At 42.3% G+C, this 22,885-nt stretch overlaps 1 long non-coding RNA gene across 1 annotated transcript; it reads left to right on the forward strand.

Annotated features, from left to right (window-relative positions):
* The first annotated feature begins 205 nt into the window (after nt 1–205).
* On the forward strand, nt 206–21,869 carry LOC115094580. The gene is made up of 2 exons (XR_003857585.1): nt 206–314; nt 17,736–21,869. It is a non-coding gene; the product is annotated as an uncharacterized LOC115094580 (long non-coding RNA).
* The last annotated feature ends 1,016 nt before the right edge of the window (nt 21,870–22,885 follow it).

The raw sequence follows: 22,885 nt of genomic DNA on the forward strand, positions 1-22,885 counted from the left end.
CAGGCAAGCCGGTCGGAGCGAAGCTGGAACCAGGAATGCAGCAACGGACAACAGGTACCCTGAGAACCTCTTGCAAGGCCAGGAACGTAGTGACTGCAGGGCTTAAATAGCCCTGCAGCGTCTGACGTCACCATCCGGCTTCCTGCATCTCCCGCGCTGGCCCCTTTAAATGCTGAGGCCCGCCGCGCGCGCGCGCAGCTAGGGGGCGGGGCCAGCCGCGGGAGGACGCCGGCTGCTCGCTCGGCGTGGGAGCGCTGTGCCCGGGGCCTGCACGGCCCGAACGCCGCTCGAGGAGGGCTGAGAGCCAGCGGGAGGTAGGTGGCGGTCCCGGGGCCGACCCGGGATCGCAACACACACATTTTAACTGAGATGGTAACTGTCTCTCACAGATGATCCTGGTAACAAAATCATCAGTGTCATCACGCAATGCTATAAGTGCCACTGTTGAACAGGGATTAAAAGGACATGCAGTGGAATTCACAGATGCGATGATCTGAATGAACTCACTGGCTTAAAATGCTCCCAGCTACCTCCTCCCTTGCCTAGTCAAACCTCAGATTGTGAAATTTCAGCAGGGAATTTCCAAATGTTTGACATTTTTTAGAAAAAAAAAATGCAAAACTTTCTGTGAATTTGGATTGAGATGCCAGGACCAAAATCTGTAAAATTTTTAATAAAAGACAGAGAGGTCCGTATTCAGAACTTAGCCAGACAAACCCTGAATCTTATATATTACCTCTGCTGACTGGATAGGTTTTAGCCAGAAAATCTACCCAACTAAAAGTGACCTGGGCATAGCTTAAACTTATTCAATGCTACCAGGATGTCTGGTAGTGGTGCAGAACAAGTCTTCAGTTATCTGGGTGTATTTACCAGGATAACGTTAGACCTAAAGTAACCATCTATATTCAGATATCTCCAGTTAAATAAAAAGAAAAAAAAAAAGCTGCCAATCAGTTCCAATTTCCCCTGACACCAACACACACACATACACAAATTAATTAAAAAAAATGATGGCACCTAGTGCTTGATCCACCCTAATCCCAAAAATAATTGAACCACATTTCAGGCCATAGCGGCCTCAGGTATCCCCAGTCTTAAATTCAAAGGCCAGACTCCAGGCCTCTTCCTGCCCCCGAACCTATCCTCCCACCCCACCCAGATCCTGCCCCCAAACCATTAACACCTAGCTAAGAGGGGATAGATTCTTACTGCACACTTACTGTCACATTTAGCATTATGGTGACAGTAATGATGCTGGTAGCATACACTACCAATGTTGTTGTAAAAATCTTTCCTGACAGCAATGTTGGTAATATTTGGCTCCCACTCCCTAAAACACCCAAAGTGGGCAGAGAGGCTAGATTGGGAGGGTTGTAAGTTCTGGCCTGGACTCTACTGTAGGCTCCTAACTCTGGCTTCCTGGGTGTGGGGGCCCCTGATTTGGGTTTTCTGGGCAGAAGAACCCTGGATTCAGGCTCCCTAGACCAGAAAGCCTCTAATCATTTTGTAATTCAATGTTTAGAGGTTTGAGTTAAAATTAACCACCATCCCTACTGAAGTTAGAATGGAAGTAATTATTTTTTTCTATTTTAGTTCACATTTTTAATTTAATTCTGGATTTAGCACAGAATTTTAACTACTTTTCTTATTATATCAGAAGTAAAATGTTACTATGGTCTTGTTATATAAGCCCCTAAAATAGGTACTATAGCAGTAGCTAAATAGTATGAGCTGATTCTCAGAGTTTGAAATGCAAGCAGAAGTTTAGAGGGAGTAAAACAATACAGCCAATGATATTTTGCATTTAAAAGTGAATATTCATCCCAAAGCAAAAAAGAACAGATTTGATTTGCAAACAATATTGACTGAAAAAAGTGATTATAAAAAGTACCATAAAATACATGCCCCAGAAAAGCACTTTTGCACCAGGAAATACTATGCAAGCGTATTAATGTGAGAAGAATACATGCTTCCTTTTGCAACCAATTTCATGAGAAATTGCTGCATTTTGTAAAACTTTTGTCATTTGGCAAAACTTTCCATGCAATGGCAAAATCTTTTTAACATGCTTCTGTGAATATACAAAAAGAAAAATTTGCACACTATAAATAATTCCCAAAGACAACATAGCTGCTTCTCATACTTTATACTTTTGAGGTAAAAAAAACTTCCATCGATCTCTATGCATGAAACATCCCCTTGATTACAGGCAGATATGATCTGGGGGTCATAATCATCAGGTTTATTTCACTTTGGATCTGACCTACTGGAAGAATTGATGTGCCAAGGCTGAGGAGAGAAAAGATGTGCAAATACCTACAGTCACCACGCCACAATGTTTTTCATGGAAAGGGTCCCACTATCACTGGGAGGATGTTGCTGCAATAGTGAAGTAACCTCATTGGGAGTATAGAGCCCCCTCCCCCCCCCCCCCCAATGTATACAAAAATCACTGGGATTCAGTGGGACATCCCCTTCCCTCTTCTCCTCCTCCTCACCCCCAAAGATATTAAATTCACTGGGGTTCAGTGGGACTCTGCACCCCCACACCTCCCAAACCTTAAAAATGTGAAGAAGCTCCCACAATGGAACCCTGGACACACCCTAGCCTGTGCCCAATCAGCATCATTTTCAAAATGGTAGCGACCTGACCTTGCCCTTGTCATGTGACTGGGGCAAGGCCCAGGGATTGGACTTGCCACATGCTGTGATCCCTAGACCCTGCCCCATCACATGATAGGGACAAGGTCGGGTCAGAGCCATTTTGAGAAATATCGACTGGGCCCAGGGCTGGGGGGCACCTCAGGTCCTATCAGGGAGCGTCTTCACATTTTTAAGGTTTGAGGGTGAGGGAAAGGTGATGGGAGTGGGGAGTACCACTGATCCCCAATGATTTTATTTGATATCTTTGTGGTAGAGATGGAGGGATGTACCACTGATCCCCAAAGATTTTTGTATACATTTGGGAGGGAGGAGAGGCCACTATACACCCAATGAAGTCAATTCACTATTGGGGTTGGGGTGGGGACTGGATTTTTATGAACACAGGATTAGAAGTTGGGGGGATGTCACCACACATGATGTAATAGAAAATTCAATCAGTTCAGAGCAAATGGAAGTATATGTATCTCACACAATCAAGCAATATACTTCCATCAAATAGCTTTTTTTTTTAATCAGTTCATGAAACTCACTCATTGCTGAAAAGGTGGTGTTAACGGAAGGAAAAGACCTCAGAATCCAGCATATGTGGTTTAGAATAGGCTTCGGATATTATAATCACTGGTCTAAAAACCTTCCAATACCATCCAATTTCATTAATCACTTCACAAAAAAATTGACAGGTTTATGTTTTTCTTAAAAAAAACTTATTTTACAATGGGAACTGAACAGCCATACTGCCAACGATGGCCAGCGCTTTGCAAACAGCTACTTCAGAACAGTGTATTTTGTGGCAAAATCTGGAAATAAAAATCAAGTTATTACTTAGAAAAAACATTATTCAGCTTTATAAAAAATGCGAGTGTTGTACTTACAAAGTTCAGCAAATTTTATAGAAACTGAAGCTCTCTGCTCTCTATTGGAAATGACTTTAACTAAAAAATGCTGACACATGCGCGCTAAATATAGCATCCGAAATTTCTCACTCATGCATACCGCAAACTTCAATTGAAAAAAAGTACTATATTGCTCATTAAATTCCAATTGAACTAATTATTGATTCAATAATTCATTTATCTATCAAATGACCGAACTATATCTCTTTCTAACAAAATTTACAAATGCTGGTGGTGACCTTCTAAAACATATGTCTTTAAAAACAAAATCATTTGAATGGTCAAAGTTATTTTATTTGCATTTAAATTATGTCCATTCTAATCTGCTGTGGTGCACCAAATTTAGGCATCCTTGCTGTAGTTACACAATGTTAGGTTCTAACTTAAGAGTTACCGCCCAGGAAAGAGATGTAGGAGTCATAGTGGATAATACATTGAAATTGTTGGCTCAGTGTGCTGTGGTGATCAAAAAAGCAAACAGAATGTTAGGAATTATTAAGAAGAGAATGGCAAATAAAATGATGGATGCCATAATGCCTCTGTATTGCTCCATGGTGAGACCGCATCTTGAAAACTGTGTGCAATTCTAGTCGCCGTATCTAAAAAAAGATGGAGTTGCTCTAGAGAAAGTGCAAAGAAGGTGCAGAGAAAGTGCAGAGAAGGGCAACCAGCTCACAGCTGGTTCCAATCGTTCTTGGAGAATAGATTCTATAAAGTCAAGATCAATAATGAAGAATCAATTCCCATCAAATCAAACCGAGGAGTCCTGCAAGGATCATCTCTTTCCCCAACACTTTTTAACATTTATCTGCTACCACTCTGCCACCTACTCGCCAGCCTTAATCTAAAGCATTATATCTTCGCTGACGACATTCAGATACTTCTTCCCATCACAGAATCCCTGCAAAAAACTTGGGCACATTGGAACAACTGCTTACAATCTATCAATACTCTGCTATCCAGCTTGAACCTCATACTCAATCATAACAAAACTGAAATCCTCATCATCTCACCGGATGAAAACCATATTCTCACCAACTCCCAAAATGCAACACAATTCGCAAAAACATACATTAACCACTCCCCATCTGTCAGGGACTTAGGGGTGCGACTCTACAATCAATTTAACCTTAAATCCTTCGTCCACAACACCACTAAAGAATGTTTTTTCAAACTTCAAGTGCTCAAAAATCTGAAACCGCTCCTTCATTTCAGCGACTTCCGATTAGTTATGCAGTCCATAATTCTGTCAAAATTAGACTACTGCAACTCCCTTCTACTAGGTCTCCCTGCCATTTCCACAAAACCGTTACAAATGGTGCAGAATGCTGCGGCGAGGTTACTCACCAACTCAAATAAAAGAGCACACATCACACCAATTCTACATGGCCTTCACTGGCTTCCTATAAAATCCAGGATCACCTTCAAGACATTAATGATGATTCACAAGGACATTATGGGCATCGCCCACCTTCATCTAAACACGCAACTCCGCCCTCACACATCACAAAGACCCATCAGATACAATTACAAAGGATCATTATATGCTCCTCCGGCCAAATCCCTATTAAGAAAACGAGCACTCTCTACAGCAGGGCCCACCCTCTGGAACTCATTACCCCCGGAACTTCGCCTAGAAACATGCCATCAAACCTTTAAGAAACAATTAAAAACATGGCTCTTCCGGCAAGCCTTCCCAGAATCGAAGGAACACTCAGACACTGGTCAAAAGGCAATATAGAACAATACAAATCTCTTGAACTCCCCCAAACCCCACTGCGCCTGATTACGCCTTATAAAGACAATCCACAGGTTATGAAAGTCACCACTGTAGATGCTCTAGCTCATCATCTCTCGTAATGCTCAGATCTTACTACTCATCTTTGTACAATGTTAACTGATACACTCAATTATTTCACTATTTATTGTATATATTTTTTTACGGCTTTTGAACACTGTTTGACATGTTATTGATATCTATTTAATAGTCACGTTCTTAGGTTCAGAAACTCTGTTTAATATTTACGTTCTCATGTTCTAAAAACTCTGTTCTATGTAACGCCTTAACAGCGACTGTCTTGTTCTATGGAAACTAGGGATGTGAATCGTTTTTCGACGATTAAAATTATCGTCCGATAATTTTAATATCGTCTTAAACCGTTATGGAACACAATACAATAGAGATTCTAACGATTTATCGTTATAAATCGTTAGAATCGTGAGCCGGCACATTAAAACCCCCTAAAACCCACCCCCGACCCTTTAAATTAAATCTCCCACCCTCCCGAACCCCCCCCAAATGACTTAAATAACCTGGGTGTCCAGCGGCGGTCCGGAACGGCAGCGGTCCGGAACGGGCTCCTGCTATTGAATCTTGTTGTCTTCAGCCGGCGCCATTTTCCAAAATGGCGCCGAAAAATGGCGGCGGCCATAGAACAACACGATTCCACGGCAGGAGGTCCTTCCGGACCCCCGCTGGACTTTTGGCAAGTCTTGTGGGGGTCAGGAGGCCCCCCCCAAGCTGGCCAAAAGTTCCTGGAGGTCCAGCGGGGGTCAGGGAGCGATTTCCCGCCGCGAATCGTTTTCCGTACGGAAAATGGCGCCGGCAGGAGATCGACTGCAGGAGGTCGTTCAGCGAGGCGCCGGAACCCTCGCTGAACGACCTCCTGCAGTCGATCTCCTGCCGGCGCCATTTTCCGTACGGAAAACGATTCGTGGCGGGAAATCGCTCCCTGACCCCCGCTGGACCTCCAGGAACTTTTGGCCAGCTTGGGGGAGGCCTCCTGACCCCCACAAGACTTGCCAAAAGTCCAGCGGGGGTCCGGAAGGACCTCCTGCCGTGGAATCATGTTGTTCTATGGCCGCCGCCATTTTTCGGCGCCATTTTGGAAAATGGCGCCGGCTGAAGACAACAAGATTCAATAGCAGGAGCCCGTTCCGGACTGCTGCCGTTCCGGACCGCCGCTGGACACCCAGGTTATTTAAGTCATTTGGGGGGGGTTCGGGAGGGTGGGAGATTTAATTTAAAGGGTCGGGGGTGGGTTTTAGGGGGTTTTAGTGTGCCGGCTCACGATTTAATGATTTTTCACGATATTTTACCCCCCCAAACGGCAACAATACGATTCCCTCCCCCTCCCAGCCGAAATCGATCGTTAAGACGATCGAGGACACGATTCACATCTCTAATGGAAACCGACCTGATTTGATATGTGTATAGAGAATGTCGGTATATAAAAATTCTAAATAAATAAATAAATAATTGGCATGGAACAGCTTCCTTATCAGGAAAAGCTAAGGATGTTAATAATAGCAGGACTTGGGGGCACTCCATGAAGTTAACAGGTAGCTTATTTAAAACAAATCATAGAAATTTCTTTCACTCAGCACATAGTTAAGCTCTGGAATTCATTGCCAGAGGATGTGGTTACAGCAGTTAGTGTAATTGGGTTTATAAAAGGTTTGGATAAGTTCCTAGAGGAAAAATCCATAAACTGCTATTAATTAATAAGTAATAGTAGCTTGAGATTTATTTAATGTTTGGGTACTTGCCAGGTACTTCTGACTTGGATTGGCCACTGTTGGAAACAGGATTCTGGGCTTGATGGACCCTTGGTCTGACCCAGTAGGGTATATCTTATGGTCTTATGTTTTTATTATATGTCCAACTATAAAAATAACTTGTCCTGATCTCAGCCTTGAACCTGTTTAAGAATACGACCCATGGCCAAATGTTTCAAAATGAAGAAATCATGCTTGCAATTTACACAGTGAGCTACCATAGGTGCTTAAATTCTGGATCTTCTTCTCGGATGCTACCTTAAAAGGTAGATTTTAAAAGGAACGCACGTGCATCCATATGTGTGTGGTTCCTGGCGTGGGCACATGACGTGATCATTTTATAACATGTGTGCGTCATGCATGCATGTTATAAAATTAGAATTCTGCACACAAATGCATGCCAGATTTTAACATCCACAAGTGTATGTGTGGGCGGCCCACAACTCGCGTATGCAGGGAAATATTCTAAACTAGACACGGCAATGCGATCAGGCCTTTGCCCAGTTCCTCCCAGTCCGCTCCAATTAATGAGCAAACTGGGAGGGAACTTTCCTAACCCTAACCCTATCCTTCCTCCCTCTTCTCCTCTCCTCCCCGACCCCTAAACTAACCTTCCCCATTTTTTTTTATTTTTATACTTGCTGCTTCTCAGGAGCAGAAGTAAACTCCGTACTCTGGCTGGTTGCCATCGCACGCTTCCCCAGGACAGTGACTAATGGCTCTGTCCCGGCCAGCCCCCACCCCGCTGCTCTTCGCCCAGACCATGTCCCCCCTCCCCCCCCGGCCCACCCCTTTTACAGAACCCAGCACTTCAGCACGTAATGGGGGTTATGCGTGTGGCCGAGCCCGTTCTAATATGTACATGGCATGCGCAAGGCCTGGCCACACGCGTAACACCTCGGGCCTTTAGTGCACTTAAGAACATAAGAACATAAGAAAATGCCATACTGGGTCAGACCAAGGGTCCATCAAGCCCAGCATCCTGTTTCCAACAGTGGCCAATCCAGGCCATAAGAACCTGGCAAGTACCCAAAAACTAAGTCTATTCCATGTAACCATTGCTAATGGCAGTGGCTATTCTCTAAGTGAATTTAATAGCAGGTAATGGACTTCTCCTCCAAGAACTTATCCAATCCTTTTTTAAACACAGCTATACTAACTGCACGAACCACATTCTCTGGCAACAAATTCCAGAGTTTAATTGTGCGTTGAGTAAAAAAGAACTTTCTCCGATTAGTTTTAAATGTGCCCCATGCTAACTTCATGGAGTGTCCCCTAGTCCTTCTACTATCCGAAAGAGTAAATAACCGATTCACATCTACCCGTTCTAGACCTCTCATGATTTTAAACACCTCTATCATATCCCCCCTCAGTCGTCTCTTCTCCAAGCTGAAAAGTCCTAACCTCTTTAGTCTTTCCTCATAGGGGAGTTGTTCCATTCCCCTTATCATTTTGGTAGCCCTTCTCTGTACCTTCTCCATCGCAATTATTTCTTTTTTGAGATGCGGCGACCAGAATTGTACACAGTATTCAAGGTGCGGTCTCACCATGGAGCGATACAGAGGCATTATGACATTTTCCGTTTTATTCATCATTCCTTTTCTAATAATTCCCAACATTCTGTTTGCTTTTTTGACTGCCGCAGCACACTGAACCGACGATTTTAATGTGTTATCCACTATGACACCTAGATCTCTTTCTTGGGTTGTAGCACCTAATATGGAACCCAACATCGTGTAATTATAGCATGGGTTATTTTTCCCTATATGCATCACCTTGCACTTATCCACATTAAATTTCATCTGCCATTTGGATGCCCAATTTTCCAGTCTCACAAGGTCTTCCTGCAATTTATCACAATCTGCTTGTGATTTAACTACTCTGAACAATTTTGTGTCATCTGCAAATTTGATTATCTCACTCGTCGTATTTCTTTCCAGATCATTTATAAATATATTGAACAGTAAGGGTCCCAATACAGATCCCTGAGGCACTACACTGTCCTCTCCCTTCCACTGAGAAAATTGCCCATTTAATCCTACTCTCTGTTTCCTGTCTTTTAGCCAGTTTGCAATCCACGAAAGGACATCGCCACCTATCCCATGACTTTTTACTTTTCCTAAAGCCTCTCATGAGGAACTTTGTCAAACGCCTTCTGAAAATCCAAGTATACTATATCTACCGGTTCACCTTTATCCACATGTTTATTAACTCCTTCAAAAAAGTGAAGCAGATTTGTGAGGCAAGACTTGCCCTGGGTAAAGCCATGCTGACTTTGTTCCATTAAACCATGTCTTTCTATATGTTCTGTGATTTTGATGTTTAGAACACTTTCCACTATTTTTCCTGGCACTGAAGTCAGGCTAACCGGTCTGTAGTTTCCCGGATTGCCCCTGGAGCCCTTTTTAAATATTGGGGTTACATTTGCTATCCTCCAGTCTTCAGGTACAATGGATGATTTTAATGATAAGTTACAAATTTTTACTAATAGGTCTGAAATTTCATTTTTTAGTTCCTTCAGAACTCTGGGGTGTATACCATCCGGTCCAGGTGATTTACTACTCTTCAGTTTGTCAATCAGGCCTACCACATCTTCTAGGTTCACTGTGATTTTTAGTTAGAAATGACTAAGAAAAGCTAAAACTAATAATTTTTTTGTGAAGTGATTAATAAAATTGGATGGAATTGGAAGGTTTTTTAGACCAGTGATTATAACATCTGAAGCATATTCTAAACCATATATGCTGGATTCTGAGGTCTTTTCCTTCCGTTAACACTGGTTTTCAGCAATGAATAAGTTTCATGAATTGATATCACACATGGGGCCGGATTTTAAAACTTACGCGCTCGGGGTACATTTGTGCGTACAAATGTATGCCCGATTTTCTAACATGTGCACACAGCCGCGCGCAAGTTATAAAATCTGGGGTCGGCGCGCACGAGGGCGTGCACACTTGTGCACCTTGTGCGCTCCGAGCCCTAGGGGAGCCCCGATGGCTTTCCCCTTTCCCTCCGAGTCCACTCCGAAATCGGAGCAGCCTCGGAGGGAACTTTCCTTCTGCCTGCCCACCTTCCCCTCCCTTCGCCTAGCTTAGCCGCCCCCAGCCTTATCTAAAACCCCCCAACCTTTGTTTAATAAGTTGCACCTGCCTCTGGGCAGGTGTAGGTTGCATGCGCCGGCCAAGTGCCAGTGCGCGATCTCCCGGCACGGCCGCTGTGCCGGAGGCCTCGGTCCTGCCCCACCCCTTTCACAAAGCCCCTGGACATACTCGCGTCCCGGGGTTTGCGCGCGTCGCTGGGCCTATGCAAAATAGGCTCGGCACGCGCAGGAGCAGTTACGCGCGTAAATCCTGAGGATTTACGTGCGTAACCCTTTGAAAATCTGGCCCATGATGTGCCATGTTTGTTTGGTTTTTTTTTTAATTGGGCTGTTGGGGCAGCCTCGAGTGGTAGCCCCAGGTTGAACTGGGGATCAGCCCTGACCCCACTCAACTTTCTGTTTTTACCGCGGCTTTTTGTAGGGTTTGCATGGCTCTTTAAATGTAACACGGGAGCCTCAGGATCTGTGTTAGGGTACAGGGGTTCCTTCCTGTATTAGAGATGTGAATCGTGTCCTCGATCGTCTTAACGATCGATTTCGGCTGGGAGGGGGAGGGAATCGTATTGTTGCTGTTTGGGTTTTAAAAATATCATGAAAAATCGTTAAAATCGTGAGCCAACCCCCTAAAACCCACCCCCGACCCTTTAAATTAAATCCCCCACCCTCCCGAACCCCCCCCCCCCCCAAATGCTTTAAATTACCTGGGGATCCAGCTGTGGTCCAGAACGGCGGCGGTCCGGAACGGCCCCCTCAAGTGAATCCTTTTGTCTTCAGCCGGCGCCATTTTGCAAAATGGCTGCCGCAAAATGGCGGCGGCCATAGACAAAAACGATTTGACGCAGGAGGTCGTTCCGGACCCCCGCTGGACTTTTGGCAAGTCTTGTGGGGGTCAGGAGGCCCCCCCAAGCTGGCCAAAAGTTTCTGGGAGTCCAGCGGGGTTCAGGAAGCGATTTCTTGCCGCGAATCGTTTTCCGTACGGAAAATGGCGCCGGCAGGAGATCGACTGCAGGAGGTCGTTCAGCGGCGGTCCGGAACCCCCGCTGAACGACCTCCTGCAGTCGGTCTCCTGCCGGCGCCATTTTCCGTACGGAAAATGATTCGCGGCAAGAAATCGCTTCCTGAACCCCGCTGGACTCCCAGAAACTTTTGGCCAGCTTGGGGGGGCCTCCTGACCCCCACAAGACTTGCCAAAAGTCCAGTGGGGGTCCGGAACGACCTCCTGCGTCGAATCGTTTTTGTCTATGGCCGCCGCCATTTTGCGGTGGCCATTTTGCAAAATGGCGCCGGCTGAAGACAAAAGGATTCAATTGAGGGGGCCGTTCCGGACCGCCACCGTTCTGGACCACAGCTGGATCCCCAGGTAATTTAAAGCATTTGGGGGGGGTTCGGGAGGGTGGGGGATTTAATTTAAAGGGTCGGGGTGGGTTTTAGTGGGTTTTAGTGTGCCGGTTTTCCTGCCCTCCCCCTTCCCCCGATTTACGATTTTTTAACGATAAATCGGGGGAATTGGTATTGTATCGTGGCCCTAACGATTTTTGACGATTTAAAATATATCGGACGATATTTTAAATCGTCAAAAAACGATTCACATCCCTATCCTGTATAACATTTACTGATTCCCCTGGAGCTGGTATTATTTTATTGCAGCTGACCACTTCTCATGCTGCTGTGATAAAATATTTGCACCAAATTGCCTAGTAATGACCTTCTTTGCATTCATTTGCATCATTCAGGCATGCAAATTGAATGAAAAGTATATCATTGTAATAGGGGAGGGAACCTGAGCAGGGTCATTCAAATTATCACATATGTTGTGTCACATCCTTGCAACAGTGCTCTTTTCTGCAATATACAGTGTATACCGCACGATATACCCCATTTAACACTCGTTAGAGCACTACAGCAGCTTGATGCATCTCTCAGTAAGTTTCTTAAACAATATAATGAAGCAGAAAAATTTGTAAAGATTCTTCAAATTGGTTTGAGCCATTCTGAAGAAATCCAAAAGCTTTTTTTTGTTGTTGTTGTTTTTACAATTTTTTTAATCTTTTGAAATTTTCTCTCCAGATCTAGAGAAATTTAAAAAACATTTTGTCAAAACAGGCTGAAATTTTCCTGACTTGAGCAAATTGTTCACACATCTCAAGAAACAGCATGCAAGCACTGTACACACAGTATGTCAATGTTCATCTTGAAGAATTCCCTCTAACTGTACTACAACCAAGGATACAAGTCGCCTCCTACACAAGTATCAGCCATTAACCTACTCCACCCCATAAACAGACCTATTTCCCTGGCAGGCATTTAAATGGAAGCATGGTACATTAAAGTCCTGCCACTTTTCAACACCTTCAAGATTTATGAACATTTTTCTTCATTTAAGCTCTTCCATTTTGAGCAACCTGAATTTTGTAGAAAAATTAAAACTGACTTGCAGCAGCAGGATAGCATCATTCAAGAAGTTTGATTTTCTTTCCTCTTTGGTTATGAAATAACTGGTATTTTAGACTTAACACAATCAGTACCATTCTCTACTCTTTCCTCCTAACCTTTCCCACCTGTTGGGAGACCAAGTTACAGCATAATTAACAACCATGAAGCTGTCTGGACTGAATTAATCTCAGTAGGAGTCTTCCTTCGGGTACTCAGACTTTCTTTCATACATTAAAATTACAAAAGATTATGAGATATTTTTGGATTGTGGGTTACCTCTGCTTCATGCATTTTCTTTCTAATAAAAGCAGGAAGAGCCGCACGTATGTTGAACACATTCAGCAATTTATTTGATTTTTTTGTGATCAAGAGTTACATTAGTAATTTTGTGAAGAACAGATTTCTTAGTTATAAACAACCAATGCTGCTCTGATTGAAGACAGACAATGAGGTCCATATTCAGACACAATTTGGATAGCAAAGTTAGCTGCATAAACTTACCTGGCTAACTTTCGAGGTAGATTAAATAGTGCAGCTGCACTGCTGAATATAGCCGGTTATCTTAACTTTAGCCAGGTAATTTTAGGACATGTCTTTTGTCTGACCAGACAGCCAGTTAATGTCCAGCTAACTCTGAAGATCAGAGTTAGGAGGCTAACTTAGCCAACTAACTCAACTCCTCCCAGTTATACTCAGGAACGCCCCTTACTTATCAGCTGGCTAGAATTTAGCTGGATAACTGTCCAAATATTCATATAGCTGGTTAACTTCTGCTTTTAAATATGGACTTCAATGTTTCTCTCACAAATAGGGCTGAGCTGCTAGAAAATGCAACGAGATCAGAAAATAATCACTTTATTCCATTACTTTACCATCTGCACAAAGTGTTGTGATTTCCTAGTTAGTCCACCAGGCCGAAAAAATAGTGATAAACACAGTTTAAACACAGCTCCTCCAGCAATTGCACCACAACATCCTGGAATGCTGCAGGAAACCCTATCATTGGAAACTGTGTATCAATGTCAAATGTTTTTTTCAAAATATCAAATGTCAAATGATGCTGTCAGCATTTCGAGAACACTACGAGTAACTCTGCCTCATGGGAACTCGCCACCATCACGATAAGGATCCTTGTTCCTGCAATGGAAATGTAGCAAATTTATTCAAAATGGAAGACTCTCCACCAGCCAATCATAATAGAAATACCAAGCATGCTGATAGCCAATCCAATTTGGTTTGATTAAAACAATTTGAATTCTTAGAAAAAGAATGTTACCTATTCATATACTTACCAAATTTTTAGTGGAACTTGGTACTATCATATTATTTTCCAACTACTTTATGTTTAATGGTGAATTTTTTCTTCAAATTTTGGATTGGCTATGGGTTCAGCACTGCACCCAATCTAGCCATTTTATTTGTCAGCCTATTTGAATCTAAATATGTTTATCCATCTTTGCAGTTTCAACATATTGTATTTTGGATGAGATTCATTGACAACATTTTTTTTTTTTATTTGGAAGTCTGATTTTTCTGAATCCTGGATCAATGGTCAGGGTAAAAATGTATTGTTCACTATGACTGCCGAGCAAGCAAATATGTCTTTTTTGGACATTTCTCTCAGTGTAAGGGATGGACACATTAATACTACCTTGTTCAAAAAATCGAGTGACCACAATAATTTATTGCAATACCACAAACATCATCCAAAATCCTTAAAAAATGGATTACCTGTTAGTCAATTCTTTAGGTTGAGAAGAATATGTTCAGATTTGTCAGAATTTAAAAATAAAAGGTTCTGAGTTTAAGTCTTTTAAAACAAGGTTATCCTTTGAATGTCATTAAAAAGGTTTATATGCATGCACATTATTCTGACAGAGAATCTCTTTTAAATAATAACAGTAAAGAAAAAAAACTGTTCACCTCCACTTACTTGTGTTTTACCATATACCACCCACACTAAGGAAATAGGGGCGGATTTTAAAAGGGCCCCAAGGCTTGCCAATAATCCCTGGGGGTCCAGCAGGGGTCCGGGAGCGATTTTGTTGTCGGCTGCCAGTAATCAAAATGGCGCCGATAGCCTTTGCCCATACTATGTCACAGAGGCTTTTGGCACCATTGGTCAGCTCCTGTCACATGATAGGAGCACAAGATGGCACCGATGGCCATGTGACAGGGGCTGACCAATGGCGCCGGTAGCCCCTGTGACATGGTAGTTCAGAGACTATTCGGCACCATTTTGAGCAAGCCTGGCAATGGCGCACATGGGCACGGAGGATCAAATGGACCCGGGACCCCGCTGGACCACCAGGGATGTTTGTAAGTCTTGGGGAGGGATCGGGATGGGGGGGGGGGAGTTTGTATGTATGTACGAAAATGCTTTTAAATGCTTGGGGTGGGTTTTTTTTTAGCTTTGTTTCCCGCTTTGTTTTTTGGCCCGGTTTCGGGTTTCCTCGTTTCGTTTTTCAAAAAAACTAAATGAGAAAACCCGAACTTTACCACGAAGTATCCGAGTCAAAAAACGACCCGGTAGAAAAAAACGAAGCACATCTCTATAATATAGTGTGAACAAGAACCTAGAACTATACATATACATGGTGGGAGAGTTACAATGGGGGTAAAGAGCATAATACATATAAGAACAAATAGCCAAAAGGTTCATATGCAATGAAAATAGTAAATATGACGTATTCTCAATACCATGACTACAGTGAAAGGGTGGAGGGATAATGTTATTCATAAAAAAAAGTTTAAAATCACAATATCACCAGCAACTATTATTCCACTATATGAAGTCACCCTTTTTGAGTCCAAAACATTACAAATCTATCTGTTATACTGCCCTCCAGGACTGCTCGAACACAATATTTCCCCCATAATAGAGTTGTTTGTATCAATTGTAGACCCCAATAAGTTATCCATTATTCTGGGAGATTTTAACCTACACATGGATGTAATACCATTATCCAGTTCAAGTTCCATACTCGTGGAGACCTTATCAACTCTTGGCTTTGAACTCACAACTACCTTTCCCACTCATAAAGCTGGTCACACACTTGACCTGATATTCATTAACTCAAACACATGCAATACTGTAACAAGCAAACCTACTCAAGTACCATGGTCAGACCACTTTTTAATACATTCTGAAACCCATCTGTGACAAGTTAAGGGCAAAGGCGATCGGCACCATTTTGAAACCTCCAGCACCGGCACCGGCATGATTGAAGGGATGGCTCCTGGACCCCCCGCTAGACCACCAGGTACATCTAAAAGGTTTTGGGGGGGGGTCGGGAGGATGGGAGAAGCAAAGGGGTAATTTGAAAAGGGTCGGGGTGGGTTTTTTTTTTCGGGCCATCGGCGCCTTTTTATCAGTGGTAGCCAAAATGGCGCCGATGGCCCGAGAGCAGGAGATCGCGCCGGGGACCCCCCCCCCCCCACTGGACCACCAGGTAATTTAACATTTTTTGGGGGGGGGGGTCGGTGGGGTTTTGTTTATCTGCTCAGGCCTCACTAAAAATTTAACAATGTGAATTGGAATCGGAACGATTCCAATTCACAATCTCTAACGATCCGATTTTTCCCTCCCACCATCCGAACCTGATCGTTAAGACGATCGGGCACACGATTCACATCTCTAATTTGCAATAGTTAACCTCTCCTTAGCTGAAGGACAAATACCTACTGAACTCAAATGTGCGACCATTAAACCCATACTAAAAAAATCTAACTTTGATCAAACGTTACTTAAAAACTATAGACCGATATCTAATTTACCATTGATTGCAAAATTAACAGAAAAAGTAATTCAAAAACAAATATCCAATTATCTCGAAACAAACAATAACCTTTTTCCCAATCAATTAGGTTTCAGGAAGCATTTTAACACAGAAACATTACTCATTCAATTAGTAGACATAGTACTAAGAGGTTTTGAAAGCAGTCAAAGTTACTTCTTAGTGCTTTTAGACATCACTATGTGCAAGACTAAATGAAATAGGGATTAAAGACACTGTTTTAAACTGGTTTTTATCCTTCCTCCAAGAACGTTCCTTTCAAGTGAAAATTAAAAATACTACGTCTGAAAAAATTCCACTAGAAACAGGGGTCCCGAGGGATCGGCCCTTTCAGCCACATTGTTTAATGTATATCTACTACCAGTTTGTTATTTACCTGGAAGGACTAGGATTAAATGTCTATATCTATGCTGATGATATTCAGTTTTTGGTGCCAATTGATGACACAATAGAAAAGATACTTAATATCATTGCTAAGTACCTCAAGGCACTAAAACTATTTTGTCACACATAAAGTTAGTTCTTAATATGGAAAAAACAGAAATACCCTTATTAGAATGGAAATTGAAAAATGATGGAACTTCCTCTCTTAACTTTGAAAACAATATAAACATTAAGACGTCTTCTCTCGTCTGAGATCTTGGCATTATATTAGAAACAGATCTTAGTTTCAAAAAACATATATCCACTAAGCAAATAGAAGGGTATCAAACTTATCATTTTACGAAGACTAAAACCATTGCTTGATAAAAACGATTTCAGAACTGTCCTGCATTCACTGATCTTTATCCAATGTAGATTACTGCAATGCCTTACTTTTAGGATGCCCAGCAGCCACAACCCTACCATTACAAGATCTGCAAAATGCAGCAGCCAGAATCCTGACCGGTAGTAAAAAAATATGACCACATTACACCAACATTGATCTCTCTTCATTGGTTACCAATTGTATACTGCTCCCAATATAAAACAGCATGTATTCTTCACAAAATAATCCATGGTGAACAAACCGAATGGCTAAACAGTGCCATCCGTCTACATGTACCCCAAAAGAAGTTGAGATCAACAAACAAGGGCTTACTGACAATTCCCAATGTCAAGTCTGCACATCTGACGGAGGTTAGAGAGAGAGCAGTATCTATCGCAGTTCCTAAACACTGGAACACCTTGCCAGTAGAACTTAGACTGCAAACAGACTTAAAAAAATTTAAAGCTGATTTAAAGACCTAGCTTTTTAACTGTGCTTACACAAGTCCTAGTTAATGTTGTAGTTTTACATTCCTGCAGGAGGAAGGACCTGCAGACTGGAAACCTGCCCACCAACGCACACTAGGTGGCGACAAGGGACCCGACCACTTTAAAAGTGAGGCGAGCACGCCATCGCGGCAAAGATCTGGCCACCTCCCCGGTAGGTGAAACTGCGGCCAGCTCCCCCGCCAGACGCAACCGCGAGACCAGCAGGCCCCGACCGCACCTCCACGTTGGGCCCACCCACACGGCACGACCCGACCTACCTCCACGCTAGGCCGCGCCAGGAAACCAGCCTCCTGGCCTGCAGGAGGAAGGACCTGGAGACTGGAAACCCGCCCACCAACGCACGCTAGGCGGCAACGAGGGACCTGACCACTTTAAAAGTGAGGAAAGCACGCCGTCGTGGCAAAGATCCGGCCACCTCCCCGGTAGGCGAAACTGCGGCCATCTCCCCCGCCAGATGTGATCGCGAGACCAGCAGACTCCGACCCCACATCCACGGCAGACCCACCCTCACAGGGCGACCCAACCTGACCTACATCCACACTAGGTCGTGCCAGGAAACCAGCCCCCTGGCCTGCAGGAGGAAGGACCTGCAGACTGGAAACCCGCCCATCAACACACACTAGGTGGTGATGAGGGACCCGACCACTTTAAAAGTGAGGCGAGCGCGCCTCTCGCGCCATGCGCCTAAGAAGCGCATCAAAGGGGCATGACCCTTGGCGTGCCCCTTAGCGCGTCCTACTAAAAAACAACAAGAAATCCCAAGCTGACCAAAACTTGACTAACTAAATTCATCAAGTCAGCCATACTACCAATCATTACTAACAAACCACTGAAGGACATACTAACCCTAAACCCACTATGACAATCAAAAGGAGAAAGAACTACAAAAGTAACTTACCTGCGAACTGGCCCCACAAACAATCAAACGAAATGCAACACCTGTAACCAAAACACTAAGAATCGATTTTGACCAAACACACCATGAAACAATACCATCCAAAAACAGATCTACATCAACAACCCCTACAACTCACCAGACGTAACACCACCACAACCATTACATAACACAAATGAATCCCCCAAATCTGAGATCTGAAAGAAAACCACACACAACTCCATTTCATACAAAGATGGCCTCAACTACCAATAAGAGCCCTCTGGAAAGACACCGATACCTGATCAATATCCCCCTCAAGAAATCTATATAAAACATGATCTATCTCAAACACCCAGGCCCTAACCAAAAAATTCATGCTCATATCAGACATTATACAGGAAAAAAAACTCTGACTTCATCGCTGTAACCGAAACCTGGTTTAAAAATACCGACCATGTAATAACAAACCAACTAAATAACAATGTATATGACCTATTCTCAATTCCCTGGAAATCCCGCAGAGGAGGTGGATTACTATTAATCATAAAAAAACATTTCATAATGAAACAGATCCCACAACAATATGAAGTAACCATCTTTGACTCAGAAAATCTGCAAATTTGCTTAGTATACTGCCCCCCCAAACTTTTGGACAATGAAATATCCCCCCTCTTAGAATTCTTCATAACAAACATCAGTATGAATAAACCCACAATTATACTTGGAGATTTCAACCTCCACATGGACTCCAACCCCCGATCTCAAAACTGCCAAACCATGCTCGACGTGCTATCCACTCTAAACCTCAACCAACAAGTGAACAACCCAACACACAAAGCGGGTCACACCCTGGATCTGATATTCACAAACCACCTCTTCTCAGACACATCAATATCATATACTCCAGTCCCATGGTCTGATCACTACCTCCTGCACTGCAAGACACAAGCAATCATCAACAACACGACTAAAACAAACGAATCATTCTCCTTCAAATATCAACCACCCTTCCAACCTGACATCCTCCAACAAGAACTCGGAAAACAACTAAAAAATCTGGATCTCTCCAACATAAACAATGCCATACAATCATGGTACCAACTCACAGCAGATGCTGCAAACAACATAAACCCAGAAAGAACAAAACAGATAAAGAACAAAAGAGATAAAAACAACCCCTGGTTCGACACTTAACTAAGAGACACAAAATCCACCCTAAGGAAAAAAGAAAAAGTAGGGCAAAAAAAATAAATGCTCCCTGACACTGGAAAGGTACCACACACAACTCGCTACATATAAAAAAATGATTAACAATACCAAACGAGACTACTATAGTAAAAAAATCAAAAACTCCACTAACAACTCCAAATCCCTATACAACATATTAAACAACCTCATATCAGAAAACAACAATCCCACATCACAAAACAAAAATTTAAGCCAAGATCTTGCTCTGTTTTTCAAAAACAAAATTAGCAAAATAATGGGAAAACATCAATAAATCCACTATCCTAGATGACCAGATAATCTTCAAAAACATAACCTGGTCTAATTTCGATCCCATATCGACTACCGAAACAGAGAAACTTTTAAGAAAACTCAACCCAGCCCATCATGAACTAGACACAATCCCAACAAGCGATCTAAAGAAAATAGCACAAACCATTGCTCCAACCATCACGGCAATCATAAATAAATCTCTCGAAGAAGGTGAGCTACCAGAAAAATTAAAAATTGCAATGATCAAGCCAATAATAAAAAAAAAGAACCTCAATCCAGATGATTTGAACTGCTGCCGCCCAATCTCAAACCTACATCTCCTCGCTAAAATGACGGAGAAAGTGGCTTTGAAGCAACTCAATGAACATCTCGAAACCAACAACATCTTACACCCTGCCCAACATGGTTTCAGGAAAAATCACAGCACTGAAACCCTACTACTCAACCTATCAAACACCATAATAAGAGGTTTTGACAACAATCTAAGATACATCCTCATATTACTAGACCTCTCCGCTGCATTTGACACGATGGATCACAAAAGCTTCATCTCCAGACTAGCCAACATAGGTCTCTCCGGCAAAACTCTCGATTGGTTTACATCCTTCCTCAAAAACAGATATTTCAAAGTAACCATCAACAACCACTCCTCAGAAGCCTTTCCTCTTGAAACAGAAGTAGCCCAAGGGTCTGCACTTTCTGCCACACTCTAATATATACCTACTACCCCTCTGCCAACTCCTCTCAAGCCTCGGCGTCACATACTACATGTCCGCCGATGACATCCAATTAATCATACCAGTAACTACCACCATCGAAGATATAATGAAACTCTCTGCCTCTTACCTTGAAACCATAAGAAACATGCTAAACCACATGAAGCTATGTCTAAATATGGACAAGACTGAGTGTATACTGCTAGAGAGAAAAAACTCAGGATTAAATATGAACCACTCAATACAAATCGACAACACATGCATCAAAACTAAAGGACAACGTGAAAGATCTCGGAATATGGATTGACCGAGAACTCAACTACAAAAATTATGTTATGTCTAGTTATGTCTAGTTAAAATGATACCCGTTTTATTGTTCGTTGTCTGTATCAAGTTCTTTACCTGTATCAAGTTGTTATACTGTAAACCGGAGAGAAGGCAGACTGCTATTCTTCAGTATATAAAAGACTTTAAATAAATAAAATAAATACATAAATAAAAAGCACATCACAATGAAAATCAAAGAAGGCTTCCACAAACTACAAATCCTCAAACAACTAAAACCACTACTGGACCACCACGATTTCAGAGCCGTTCTACAATCACTTATTTTCACCAGCTTTGACTATTGCAACTCACTTCTGACAGGACTGCCCAAAACGACCATATGACCACTCCAATTACTACAGAACGCCTCAGCCAGAATCCTCATTGGTCACAGAAAATCTGACCATATCACCCCTGTGCTAAACAGTCTACACTGGATACCTGTAGAAAAAAGAATAGAATACAAAACCCTAACCATCTTACACAGTATAATATACAACAATGAAAGCACTTCCCTAAACAACATCATACAGAAATACATATCCCTACGCAATACAAGAAACACTAGCAAATTGCAACTAGACATACCATCAATCGCAACCACCAAACTATCCACCGTTAGAAACAGAGCCATCTCCATAGCAGGACCTAAACTCTTGAATTCACTACCAGAGTACCTAACCTCACAAAAAAAACACCAAAACATTTAAAAAAGAACTCAAAACATGGCTCTTCAGGCAAGCCTTCAGAGATGGAATCGGCTAAATGCACACACCATAAACAACCCCGACAGTTAAATAATATAACTGATAATTATAATATGGATGACTGTAAACTCTTTATTACTATTTAAATGTTGGATATTTAATGTTATTTATTTACTTTGCTTCTATTTATTAAGCTGGCTATAAACAAATTGCTGCCATTGACATAACCCGACTATATCTATTACCTCACCTGTTATACTGTTTTAACAGTTGTTTCTTAACATGTAATATGCTGTTACCAGTCATTTCTAAACTTGTAATATGTTGTTCTATCAGATATTTCTTAACTTCCAATATGTTGTTCTACCTGTAACCCGGAGTGAAGGCCTCTAGCTAAACTTCAGTATATAAAAGCATATAAATAAATAAATAAATAAATGTTTTAATTTAGCACAAAATATTTTTAAGATAATTGACTATTCGATATTTATTGTGCTTAGCTAAAACAATGTATTTTACTGATATTAGCACTTATTATATTGTTTGATAATTTTTAGTTTTGTTTAGAATTAGACATTGCTCTCTAAACTGTTTTTAATATTTATTGATTGTTTTTTATTCTCACTGTTTTATGTTTAATTATTATAAACCGATGTGATCGATTTCTGATACGTCAGTGTATAAAAAGTAATAAACTATAAACGATTCCGTGCGGAATGATGATCTGCCGCGATAAAGGGGACGGGGAGGGGGCAAAAACAGGGGTGGGAGGGTGCTAGTGTGCAGCCGGCTGCATCACGGCAGTGCGGTTTTGCCAGTAGCAGTGCCGCCGTGCCGCACACTATCACAAGTTTCAATAAAGGTCTTTTTTACATACCGATCTTTTTTATCGCTACACAGCAATCTTGGATCGGCTTCCGATTTGTTTTTTGAGTCCAACTTATTCCACTGGACAGGACCCATCACTGAGAAGGCTTTTCACCTAGTTGATTGCCACTTAAACTCAGTGACAGATGATAGCATTAATAAATGACATAAGACCGACCTAAGAAC

This window comes from Rhinatrema bivittatum, chromosome 6 (genome assembly GCF_901001135.1).
Source record: "Rhinatrema bivittatum chromosome 6, aRhiBiv1.1, whole genome shotgun sequence".
Lineage (NCBI taxonomy): Eukaryota > Metazoa > Chordata > Amphibia > Gymnophiona > Rhinatrematidae > Rhinatrema > Rhinatrema bivittatum.